Source organism: Arvicanthis niloticus, chromosome 2, assembly GCF_011762505.2.
Source record: "Arvicanthis niloticus isolate mArvNil1 chromosome 2, mArvNil1.pat.X, whole genome shotgun sequence".
Lineage (NCBI taxonomy): Eukaryota > Metazoa > Chordata > Mammalia > Rodentia > Muridae > Arvicanthis > Arvicanthis niloticus.
Window position 1 is genome coordinate 124,561,357 of NC_047659.1, and position 13,724 is coordinate 124,575,080.

At 39.8% G+C, this 13,724-nt stretch overlaps 1 protein-coding gene across 1 annotated transcript in view; it reads left to right on the top strand.

Moving 5' to 3' along the window:
* Window positions 1–13,724, top strand: part of Itch (itchy E3 ubiquitin protein ligase) — an 83,764-nt gene that overhangs the window by 1,586 nt on the left and 68,454 nt on the right. Inside the window, exon 2 of the mRNA XM_034496683.2 lies at window positions 3,271–3,347. The gene's annotated coding sequence lies outside the window, so the exon portion shown is untranslated. The remainder of the gene's footprint in view (window positions 1–3,270; window positions 3,348–13,724) is intronic.

The window sequence follows — 13,724 nt, forward strand, 5'->3', positions numbered from 1 at the left end:
TCTGACTGGACTAGAACACACTGTGTGTAAACTTAGGCTGGCATCAAACATCATTCTTTCTTCCTGCCTCTCCCTCCTGAGTGCTGAGATTATAGGTACATACCACCAGAATGGGCTCAGGAGAAATGTTTGTTTGTGTGTATGTGTGCGTGCGCACACCATGACTTGAGTTGGAAGTCTGAAGATAACTTTCAAGAGTGTTTCCTCTTTCCTGTGAGTTCTAGGGTTCAAACTCAGGTCATTGGCTTGCATAGCAAATGGCTTTACTTGTTGAGCTATTTTGCTGGACCAGGAGAGATTTTTGAAAGTAGAGTTTGCAGCTCAGTTGGTAGAGCATTTGTTTACCATATACAAGGCCCAGAGTTTATGGCAGCATTGGAAGGTGAGCCCAGCCTGGACTACTTGAGTTTTTTTTTGTTTGTTTGTTTTGTTTTTGTTTTTGTTTTTTTTTGGTTTTTCAAGACAGGGTTTCTGTGTGTAGCCATGGCTGTCCTGGAACTCACTCTGTAGACCAGGTTGGCCTCGAACTTAGAAATCTGCCTGCCTCTGCCTCCCAAGTGCTGGGATCAAAGGCATGCACCACCACTGCCTGGCGAGATCCTTTTTAAAACAGTAGATATTTTCAGGTCTCGTTTTTTTTGAGGTTGATTAATGAATCTGGATTGGCTTCTATCAGTTTATTTACAAATGTGCTGTAGGTGGTTGGGATGGTTTGGGGAACACTGAAGCAAATAATAACTATGGTTTGAGATAGAGGAAGTGGAAGTAGCCAGTGTGGGAATTGTTGAGGAAAGTTGCAAGGTCAACATAGTGAGTTCCAGGCCATCAGAGCTACATAGTGGGCCCTGGATCAAAAAAGGTTTTGTCTATGGACCTGAAGTTCTAGAGCAGTGGTTCTCAAACTGCAGGTTTTGACCCCTTTGGCAAACCTCTAGCTCCAAAAATATTTACATTGTAATTCATAACAGTAGCAAAATTACAGGAAGCAGCAAAAATAATTTTATGGTTGGGTGTCACCACAACATGAAGAACTATATTAAAGGGTCACAGCATTAGGAAGGTTGAGAACCACTGGTTTAGAGGATGGGTAGGAATGTGGCAGAGGTGAAGAAAGAGAAGGTAGTGCAGAAAGGAAATACCTTAATGCCTTGAGGCGTGTGTCAGTTGGGAGGAATGTAGGAGAAAAGGAGTTCAGTGCGCAGGAAGCCATGGAGGAGAGCATTAAGGGACACAGGGCCAGAAAGGGAAAAGGAGCCTGGTCTGGAAAAGCTCTAAGGACAGTGCTAACTCTCTTGAATTTTGTGTTGCGTGAGATCAAGGTGTTTGGGAAAGGAAGTGGTCTAAGTTGGTGTTTAGTTTTAAAAGATGGCTCTGATGATAAAAGTGAAAGGGCCAGAGTGACTGTGGCAGAAGTCTCCCTTGTGACAGGCTGGCCTTGGAGGGGCCTTGTTAAGAGGTTGGGTGTCTCATTTTACTGATGTAATAATGTTGCTGTGGTTTTGATGTAATAATGTTTGCTGCTTTAGGGCTAGTCTGATTGAAGGCTTCCTTTTCTCTTAGAATATGTTTATTAGCATCTTTGAGAAATTAGAATCAGATCAGATGCAATTTGGAAGAGAACTTGAGTTTTGGACTATAATTGATTACTATCAGCGCATTGATCCATGTTTTGTCAGTGTGTTTTTTAGTCCCAGAAGCTTGGTACTTGAGGTTTACATTTGGAAGATGATTATCTACTTCATAGTGGCAAATATTTTTTAGGTTGTAGGCCAGCTTTGATTGGAAATAGCTTCTGGAAGTACTATTAGGGAGGATTCTGCCCGTTGTGGCTCATGCCTCTAATCCCAGCACCCAGGAATCTGAGTCAGAAGGATTGACAGCCTGGGCTACATAGTGAACTCCAGGCCAGTCTGCTTCAATGTGAGGACCCTGGCCCCTCCCCCCAAATTGATTCTGATTGTTAGTTCTCTGGGGAAGTATGTTATGATTGGTGTGATATCTCTAGTGAACATTTATGTAGTAGGTAGCAAGTATGTATGTGTGTATGCACATGCCACATATACACATATATATCATAGTTACTTTACACTGGCCCAATCTTTTAGCTTTCTGTTTTTGAAGACAGGGTCTCAATATGTAGACCAGGCTGGATTTGAACTCACAGAGATCCATCTGCCTGACTTACATGGCTAGTTCCAGGCCAGCCAGATATACACAATGAGACCTAGTTTCTAAAGAAGAAGGAAGGAGAAGGAGAAGAAAAAAAAATAGTATTTTACTTTAAACTAGTTAAGAGTCAGAGCTAGACTAGAACCAAGCGTTACAACTCTGGTATTCTTTAGATTACCACAGTGAATGGATGCTGCTAAGAGCATCCATGTCAGATGAGAAAACGGAAGCAAAGATGACTTCTAGCCTATGCTTATTTATTGTTTAGATAAGAGTTTAATGAAGAATTTTAGCCTAGATGTGAGTTTAGTTTACCCCCTTTGACTCAGGAAGTTGAGTTGGTACTAATAGGAAACTGTCGGTCTTCAGGTTCTCTTTACTTTCTTGTGCTTTACTAAACTCTCATAGTTTGTGGATTAGCTCCATTGAAAGAACTGAGGCAAAAGTATTTAAGTTTTTTTTCTTTCAGTATTTATAGTGCCTAGCTAAATTATGGGTTCATAATAAGCATTCAGTAAAGACACGCTAATTTTTGTACTGTAAATGATACTGGTTTGAGGTCAATATAGATCAGTAAGACACTCACAGAATAGAATTGTGGCCTTCCATGGTTGAGAGGTTTGCCCTCAACTGAAAATATTAGGTTGCAACTATTCTCCATAACAGCACTGATCAGAAGCTGTCTGGGACCTGTCCTTCTGTAGTCTGATAGTCAGTGTTGGAAAGCAGCTGCCAGCTTAAGCTCTTTTGCAGCTTTTAAAACTAATAATACTCAGATACTGTCCCTAGGAGTGTCTGACTTGTAGGAATTGACTTTACAGTGGCCTTTATAGAGGGAATATGTGTGTATATGGTCATCTTGATTTAGCAAATATCCATCATATCCAAGTGGATATTATCCAGTACTGTGCACAAGTCATTTCCTCAGAAGTTGCTGCCTTATCTTATTCATTCTTTATAAGAAAAATCTTTCTCATGGATTTTTTTTGAAGGCTTTATGCTGAGGGAAATAAAGACCCTGTTTTGTGAGATTCCCAAGGTCATTGCTTATTTCTATGTTTAACCAGAGTACTTTATTAATGGACCCTTCTTCTCTTTCAGGTAACATGCATTTCACAGTGGCCTTCTGGAAACTATGCCTTAACCCTAAGAAGTGACTCAACTATTGAGAACTTGAGGTGTGGTGACATTCCTGTGAGAGACTTTTGGGGGTAGTATGGAGCAGAGGGCATGTCCTGCTCTTCTAACCACTAGAAAGAGCTTTGTGGGAGAGAGTGTTAGTGGTTACATCAATTGCTTTTCCACTTGTGCTGATTTATAAATATTTATCATCTTTTTTTTTTTTTTTTTTTTTTGGTTTTTTGAGACAGGGTTTCTCTGTGTAGCCCTGGTTGTCCTGGAACTCACTCTGTAGACCAGGCTGGCCTCGAACTCAGAAATCTGACTGCCTCTGCCTCCCAAGTGCTGGGATTAAAGGCGTGCGCCACCACTGCCTGCTGTCTATCTTCTTTATAGACATAGTTTTCCTTTTCTACCTCCTTGGGATTATTGTAAGGACCAATAAAACAATACACATTAAATCTTCAGAATTGATAATAAGGGGCTAAGGATATAGTTCAGTTGCTTGCTTAACATTCATGATGTTCTAAAGTACAACCCCAGCACTGAATTAATTGGGTGTAGTGGAACAATCCTGTGATCCCAGGACAGTCAGCAGTTCAAGGTCGCCTTTGGCAACATAGTGAATTTGAGGCCATCTTGGGATACACAAGACCTTGTCTAGGAAAAAAAAAAGGGAAGAAAATTCATAGTTTAAGACATATAGATTTAAGATAGGATGAATTGGTACTCTTATTATAAGGAAAACATTACAAGATAGATTCACTTTAAGAGGTCAAGAAAGAGTAGAGCTGGGGGTGGTAGCACATGCCTTTACTCAGGAGGCAAAGGCAGAGGCAGGCAGATATCTGTGAGTTTGAGGCTGGTCTGGTTTACATAGCAAGCTCTAGGTTAGCTAGTGCAACATAGTGAGACGCTGTCTCCTTAAAAAATAAAGAAAACCAAAAAACAGAGTAGAGAAAGATTAGGGTGTATGTGTAAAAGGGGTATGAAATGAAGTCGTGCAGGTGAAAGTGAACTGTCAGGTAAAGAATCTGAAGAGAGAATTTTGTGGTATTTGCCCAAAGGAATTACAGTCATTACCTCTGAGAAATATCTGCACTGCCATAGGTTTGTTGCAGGATTATTTTTAATAGCCAATAGAAACAGACATGTCTGTTGATAGACAAGTGAGTAAATATGAACTATGTATATATATTTTTATACATACACATAATACACATACGTATAGTGTATATTCATAATAGGAAGTACTACTTGGCCTTAAAAAGGAAGGAAAGCCACCCATTTGGGATAGCATAGATAAACCTGAAAGACATTATGTCAGGTAAATTAATACACAGATGAATGATCGCGCTTACATATCGAATATAGAAGTCACTCTTAGACACGGAGAGAAGGATGTTACCAAGAATTAAGTACAGAAAATGGGAAGATATTGGTCAAATGATACAAACTTAAGAGTTAAAAGATGGATAAAATTTGAAAACCTGCTGGCTGTAGTAGTAATAACTATAATCTCAGCTCTTGGAAGACTGAAGTAGGAAGCTTGTGAATTTGAGGTTAGCCTGGGCTACCTGGCAAGGCTTTCTCTCCCATTAGCCCCTTCAGAATCCAGTAATAATAATAAGGTACTTGAAATTAACTAAAAGAGTAAAATTTGGGCTGTGGAAATGGCTTGGTTGGTATAGCACCTGCCTTATAAGCATGAGGACCTGAGTTTGGATCCCCAGAGCCCACCTAAGTAAAAATAAAAAGCCAGACATGGTATTGGCACAGACCTATACCTCCTACAGTGGGGAGTGCAGAGCAGAGGCCAACAAATCTCTGAAGTGGATTTATCAGCCAGCCTAGAAGAATGAGCTTTAGGATTAGTGAGAGACCCTGTCTCAAAAATTAAAGGCATAAAACTGAGGAAAGACCTGGGCAGTTGCTTATGGAGCCACAGCTATGCAGCGGTGTTAAATGTGCCTTCTTCTCTGAGTCCTGCCTTTTCCTTCTACTTCTTCCCAGAGCTTGCTTTCCCTGATAGTTGGCCTTTCTTGCTTTTTTTTTTTTTTTTTTTTTTTATGATGTTATAATCCCCTCCTCACTGTTAGCCATGCTGCTGCTTGTCCACCTCATGCTAACCTCCATTGTTGAACATGTTTTAAATAGCATGGTTTTTTTTCTTCCTCTTTGTTAATTTCTTTCTCTTGACAGCTGCCAAGATTTGTAGCTCACCTGTTGTGGGGTTTTTCTTTTAAATTCTAATAAAATTACCCTCAGGCTTAAGGGTACATCTGTTGATGCTATCGTCTATACTCATGTACACAAAGTACATATATACCACACATGCACGAGCACATGGATGCACACACACACACACACACACACACACACACACACACACACCAGTGAGATGGAGCAGCAAACAAACAAAAACAAAAAAAAAAACCCATGGTGGAAGGAGAGAACTGACTCCCAGAAGTTGTCCTCTGATTATGATATGTACACCCACGCTAACATATACATACATAAACAATATATTTTTTAAGAAAGGATGGTATCATGGCACATGCCTTTAATCCTAGCACTTGGGAGCCAGAGACTGGCAGATCTTTATGAGTTCAAGGCTAGTCTACATAGTAAGTTCTAGGATAGCCAAAGCAGGAGGATCAGGAGTGTATGGCTATCCTTGTTTACATAGCAAATTTGAGGCAGCCCGGACTATCTGAGAGCTTGTTTCAAAAAGACACACACACCAGAAAAAGAAGAAAGAAAAAGAATCAGTCCCTGAGGATTAGTGCCTAACCACAACCTTGAGACAATTAGTTGTCAGTCACCATCATCAGTGTCTCTTTAAGCACTCCCAGGAATACTTTGTCTCCACCGTGAACATTAATGTTTATTCTTCTCTCATCTGTGTGACCTTTCAATTTAGTTTGGTTTAACTAATCTCCCTATAAATACTTAAGACAGAACAAGGCTTGGTTGGCTTCTTAAAGGAGTCTCACTTGCTATAATCAAATTTTTGCTTAAATATGCTCTTTTTGATAGTTATGGAGAAAAAGGAAGTAGATAATGGTGAAATTTGTGAAGGAAGTGGTAAGAGGGAGAAGAGGTAATTAGAGTGCAAAGAAATTGTTTCAGATTTTACAAGGCATAAAGATGAAATATGTAGATTTTAAAAGGGGGAAAAAAGAAGGTGTTATCTGTAACAAGGAAGCAAATTAGCTTCAATTCCTTCAGTGATGGTCTAACTTACCAGAAAAAAATAAAGTATCCCAGTACTGCAAAAGACTTTCCATTTCCAACTGTCTTAAAATGTGCCTCAAAGTATCCATTTTACTCCAGCTCACAAAACAGTCCTTTTTGGAAAGATACCTGGGAGACTTGTGTTGTAGTTTTTGTCTTCTGTCAGGGTCTTACATTTCCCACCTCCAAAAAATATACATATACATACACACATATACATACATATACATATATATACACATATATACATATATGTATACATATACATATATATACACATATATACATATATGTATACATATACATATATACACATATATACATATATATGTATATAAATATATATACATATATATATGTATACATATACATATATATATGTATATATATATATATGGTAGCTAACACTGACTAACCTTAAGGTCACTGTATGCCTAAGGATGACCTGGAGTCTCCCAAGTGCTAGAATTCCAAGGATGCCCCACTCCACCCCTGTCTATTGAAGGTTTACCTATGACGTTTCAGATGCCTTCCTGTTCACTCTCTGATTATACTTTGTGTTTCATGTGCTGAATCACTACTTCCTTAAGGCTTTGTTAACATCACCATATAGGACTGGTATCAGTAACATGATTTTCTAATATTTGCTGGTTTTAAAAGTGAGAAGCTAGAGCCAGCCTTATTCCTAGCACTGGGAGGCAGAGGCAGCTGGATATCTCTGAGTTTGAGGACAGCCTGTTATGCCTGGTTTATATAAAGAGACTCTGTCTTTTATTTAAAAAAAAAAAGATAGAGACGGCAAGGCATGTTGTCTTCTGTTTTAAACTTTAGCACAAAGACTTGAAGGAAACAAGGTGTAGAAATGTTAGTGGGTTTTGTTATTTTTTGAAACAGGGTTTGGTGTACCCCAAGCTGGCCTCTAAGTTACTATGTAGCTGATGCTGGTCCTGCACTCTGCACTCATGTGCTGTCTGCCCTTACCTCCCAGAGCTGGCATTACAGACATGGATACAACACTGGCTTAAATTGATAGCACTTAGCAAACGCTTATTGAGCTGCTGCTGTGTTAGGTGCCAAGGGGTACTCCAATAAAAAATTCCTCCTGCATTAAGAATTTTGTGGAGGGGCTGGAGAGATGGCTCAGTGGTTAAGAGCACTGGCTGCTCTTCCGGAGGTCCTGAGTTCAATTCCTAGCAACCACATGGTGGCTCACAACCATCTGTAATGGGATGGGATGCCTTCTTCTGTACTCATATAAATAAAATAAATAAATAAAGAAAGAAACTGAACTTACTAGTTTAAAAAAATAAGAATTTTGTGGGGCTTTTTGGGAGGTTGAGGAGTGGGGGTCAGGAAAACAAAGCTACTCGCTAGCAGTTACACTTCAATATAATAAATATCATAAAAAGATTGCATGGCATTTAAGATGTTTATTTCATGTTTATTGGTTTCTTTAACATAGCTGAATATATTCTAAGTAACGTTCTGCTAATTATCAGCCTGGGCTGTACTAAGAAGTAATGAGATGTGGGTCTGAAAGTGTAGGTAAAGGACCACCCAGCATTCACAAAGCCTTTAGTTTGGCCCACAGCATGACATAGTGATCCCAGCACTCAAGAGAATCAGAAATTCATGGTCGTTTTTAGTTATATAGCAAGTTTGAGCCCCTTGGGACTACATGAGACCTTTCTCAAGAGAAGAAAGGAAGAGAAAAAAGAAAAAGCAGTATCTTCTAGTAAGAAACTTGCCATTTTTCTCCATGTCTAGAAACTTTACCCTAATATTGAGACATAGTTTTCTATCCCAGAAAAGAGAAGCATTTTCATACCTTGCTGTGTATAGTAATGGCAGCATATTGAGCTTAGTTCCTGCAGAAAGGCCAACAGTGGCTTCCTTGCTTTCTGGTATTGTGTGTGTGTGTGTGTGTGTGTGTGTGTGTGTGTGTGTGTGTATGGTGAGTGTGCACATGTGTGTGCGTAGAATGGAAGAGGACAGTCCAGTGTCATATCACTCTGTACCATATTCCCCTAACAGATTCCTCAGAGATTTAGAGTTAGGCTGGCTGCTGGCAAGCCCTGACAGTCCTCTTGCCTATGCTCACCACAACGCTGGAGTTCTGGGCTCAGCCATGCTTGGCTTCTGCAGGTGCTTAGGTTTGAACTCAGTTTTTCATGATTGTGCACAATAAGTGTTTTATCCACTAAATCATCATTCAAATAAACTTGCTTTCTAAGGAAATAGATACTGTCTTATTTGGAACATTTTATGAAATGAAACATTTTATGAAGTGAAACATTTTATGAAAGAAAATTTGTTTGTTTTTTGAGACAGGGTTTTACTGTGTGTGTAGCCCTGGCTGTCCTGTAACTTACTCTGTAGACCAGGCTGGCCTTGAATTTACAGAGATCTGCCTGTCTCTGCCTCTCGAGTGCAGGGATTGAAGGCATGTACCACTGCTACTCAGCAAAACTTTTTTAAAATTACATTTATTTATTTATGCATATGTGTTGGGGTGGGGTTGGCGTGTTCAGTGCATGGGTGCTTCCGTACATGTGTGGAGATCAGAGAACAACTTGCTGGAGTAGGGTCTCTTCACCCTGTGAGTTTTGGGGATCAGAGTCAGGTTGTTGGATTTGGCAGCAAGCACCTTTATCTGCTGTCTGCATTTAGGTAAAATAATTTACTTGTTAGTTATTAGTGTTATTAGTGTTATTAGTTATTAGTAAGTAAGGACAAAGCTCCAAATGCAGTCTTGATAATAGAAAGGATGCTAAGGTTCAGTCGGTTCACTTGGTAGAGGTCACTGCTTTAGAGCTGGAGAGATTGGGGTGTTCATAAATTTGGCAGTATGACCTTGGCCAAATTGTTTAACCTTTCTAGGGAGAACATTGTAGACTTAGGTGTTTGTAAGAGCTTGATAAACATTTAAATATGTAAAGACAGATCAGAGTGAGACTTTGTGAACTTGGAAAGTCATTGGCTCATTATTATTACCAGGTTTTGTTTGTTTGAAACAGTATCATATGTTGTAAGTGGGCTTTTGTGCTCTCTACATAGCAAAAAATGACCTTGGACTTTAAAATTTTTATTATTATTGTATAAGGGTAGGGTCATGCTCTTGTGAGCTTATATTTTAGAGTTGGTTCTTTCTTTCCATGGTTACATGAGTTCCAAATATTGAATGCAAGCTGTGAGGCTTAGACAAGTGCTTTACCTCCTGAGCCACTCACCAATCCCCATGACTTTGTACTTGTTGATCCTTTCCTTCCTGAGCTCTGGGATTACACCATGTGTATACTACTTTTTGTGTACTACTTTGTGGTATTGTGCATTGAACCCAGGGCTTAAGTGTGAGGCAGGAACTGCATCTGCTGAGCTACATCCCCATCCTTTTATGTTCCTTTTGAGTCAGTCTCACTTGGAAGCCCTAGATGGAATGCGCCTCGAGGCAGTCCTTCTGTGACCTCTCCTGCTGTGATTACAAGCTTGAGCCACCCTACTCTACCTTTTAAATCTGAAGACAGGGTCTTACTTTGTAGTCCAGACTTGCCTTGAATTTTAGATCGGCTAGTCTAAGTCTCGTAAGTGGGATTTAGGACTGATTACAGGTCTGGATTGCGGGACCCAGTAGGCCCAGGAGTTTGTTTTTTTGTTTTGTTTTGATGGCTTCATGCAGCCTATGCTGACCTCAAATTTTCTATGTGACCTTGAACTTCTGATCCTCCTGCATCTGTTTTCTGAGTGCTGAGATTATAGGAATATGCTACCACAGCTGATTTATGTAGTGCTGGGAATCCAACACAGGGTATTAGGCATTTTAGGCAAACATTCCACCAACTGAACTGTACCCTCAACTCAAGCTAAGATTTCTTCCCCCCCCTCCCCCCCGCAGGATTTCTCTGTGTAGCCTGCATGTCCTGGGAACTCAATCTCTGTAGACTAGGCTAGCCTTGAACTCAGAGATCAGCCTGCCTCTGCTTCCCGAGTGCTGGGATTAAAGTGTACATGCTTTTATACAGTACAGTAATCCATTGCTAGCCACCATGCCTGGCTTTAAAGGTTTGTTCTATACACACACACACACACATACACACACACACACACACACACACACACACACACACCCCACCTCAGTAGGTGAGAGTATACATCTGCTATTTAGCCTAGTTTAGGCATTCCACAATATACACAAACTTCAAAATATTTTTTACACATACTTTTTAGTCAACTGAAATAATACTTAAGGTTTTAGGAAAAGCTACAAATGTAGTGGTTACAGAAATTAAAATGTTTTCAAGATTAGAAAAATAAATTGTGAAATATAAATAACAAAAGCCTAGGGACTTGGATCCAAGTTATTCTGTATGACCTGCTTCTAAGTAGAAAAGTGACATGAGTTTGTTTTAGCCAAATCACAAAATCACATATCAACATATTTAGTAATACATTGCTGTGTATGACGTAACTGAGCTACTGAAAGCTATAGATTTGACATTTTTCTTTTGTTTTTATTATTTGTTTGTTTGTTCGTTTACTTATTTATTTAGACAGGGCTTGCCCAGAATTCATGTGTAGACCAAGCTGGCCTTGAACTCGTATAGATTTGACTGGATCTTCTTCCTAAGTGCTGGGGTTAAAGGCATGTACCACTGTGCCTGGCTTGTTTGTTTGTTCAGGGTTTTTTTTTGAGACAGGGTTTCTCTGTGTTAACAGTGCTGACTGTTCTGGAACTTGTTCTGTAGACCAGACTGGTCTTAAACTCACAAAGATCCAATGGCTCTGCTTCCCAAGTGCTGAGATTAAAGGCATGGGCCACTATGCCTAGTTTTATTTTTTATTTTTTGAGACAAGTTCTCAATTTGTAGTTCCTGCTGACCTGTAGTCTGGGTTGGCCTCAAATTCACTCTTTCTCATCTGTCATGCAAGTGCTAAGATTCCAGGAATATACCACTGTGCCTATCAGATGTTACAGCATTCCTAACTTTTGGGTTGACGGAGGGTAGTGATTTACTAAGCTTAATAGTACTTCCCTCAGGCTTTGCCTGTGTCATGAGAAGTGGAACTTCTGCATTACTTGGTAGTTTTTAATGTTAGGAAGAGCCCCAAGACTCTTTTCCATAGGGACAGTGTATTGTACACCCCCAGGAACAGTGCACTAGGGTTTTTCTTGCTTCTGTCAGGCCGACATTCATTTTCTTATTTTCCTCTGTTGATAATAGCTGTCTTGATGTGTGAAAAATGGTATCTTGTGGTTTTGGTCATATTTTTTTTCTAAGCATCTTTTCAAATATTTGCTAATTTTATGTCTTTTGGCAAAATGTTCAAGTTGAGTGCTGATTATGGGTGTGTGCTATGTACCTGGTGTATGTGACATTAGAACTCAAACCTTGTACTGCTAGGATGAGCTACATCCTCACTGGCAGGGTCTTCTAATTTAAAGATTTGTGGGTATGAAGTATAAAGAGATGATCAGAAACAAGCACTTCTTGAATGTGCTACATTTCTGAGTTGTATAATCTTACACAGCCGTTTGAAGAGGACAGCATCTGTAGTGTTGTTGCATCAGTTATGTGTCTCTGAAGCATACCAAATCCTTTAAAGCCCAGTAGTGAATGAAGCCTCTCAGGAGACAGTTATGCTAGCAAGCATAGTTAGTCTGCAAGCATAGCAGAGTATCATTAATAATGTCAGGGGTTGCCCATGGGATGGATCTCAGGTTGGGCCAGTTATTTGTTGGCCATTCCCTCAGTTTCTGCTCCATCTTTATCCCTGCACATCTTGTAGGCAGGACAAAATGTTTCTAAAATGATAGGTAGTATTACAAATTAACCCTAATTTAAGATTTTAATTGACAAACTCATAGGCAATAGGTTAGATTTAGATTCAAACTGGTATTTTCATTGGTTCTAGCACAGTGATTTACTAGGTAGAATTGTAGATCTTTCAACTATTGTATGTAGTTGATTGTGAAGGCTTAAAAAAAAAATCATACATGCCACTCTGCACTTAAGAGGCTTTTAAGTTTGCAATCAGTCAAGACAACACACCTGAGCTGGGCAGTGGTGGCACACGCCTTTAATCCCAGCACTTGGGAGGCAGAGGCAGGCGGATTTCTGAGTTCGAGGCCAGCCTGGTCTACAGAGTGAGTTCTAGGACAGCCAGAGCTACACAGAGAAACCCTGTCTCGAAAAACCAAAAAAAAAAAAAAAAAAAAAAGACAACATACCTGAGACCCTGTCTTAAAAAGAATTATATGTAAAAAGTCATCCCCCACCCATAAGAAAGTCATGCAGAGGCATCCATCTGTGTATCTCACAAATTTTAGACCTACGAGATGGAAGCACAGCTGACATTTGGCTTAAAAATTCAATATTGTAGGGGTTTGGAGAAATGGCTCAGTGATCAGGAGTTCTTGCAGAGGATCCAGGTTCAGTTCCCAGCACTCACATAATAACATGTAACCTTCTGTAACTTCAGTTACAGGGGATCTGGTACCCTCTTCTGACTTTTGTGGCTACTAGGTGTGCATGAAATGTATGTACATACATGTAGATAAAATACTCAAAAATAAAAATAATACCTTATTTAGAAAAAGAATCAGTGTTGGGAATGGAGCAGTGGCTCAGGAGTTGAGTTCAGTGTCTAGCACCCATGGCATGCAGCTTCCAACCACCATGACTCCAGCTTCTGGGGATCCTACACTCTTTTTGGGGTCCATTAGTATCCCCACACACCTGGCATATACTCACACAGATACACATGCACATGAAGAAAAACAAAAAGTAAACTTTCAAAACAATTTAGTGTCAAAGAGGAGCAAGTAGAAGAGATAAAAGGATAGATTGGAAGAGGAACGGGACATTGGAAGACATAAATGACTCTGGCATCGAGATACGGGTAGAAAGGAGGCTCTAGGGAAAAAGTGAGTCTTTAAGAAATCTTCCCAAAATGTTCAGGAGGGGTAAGGATAATTGTGCTTTTTAAAAAAAGTTTTTGCAAATGATATTTTTATATTCTGTCAAGCCCATATAAAAGACACACAATCCTGGTATTTATTTACAAGCGGTAAGCCTAGATTGGCCAGGCTTTGAGCTATGCTAACTTACATCCCAGCCATATATCCCTTGTTACTTGCTGTTTCTCCTGGCCGTGTGCTCATGGTCCATCTCCTCTCATGGAGCCTTCTTTCTTTGTTTGGT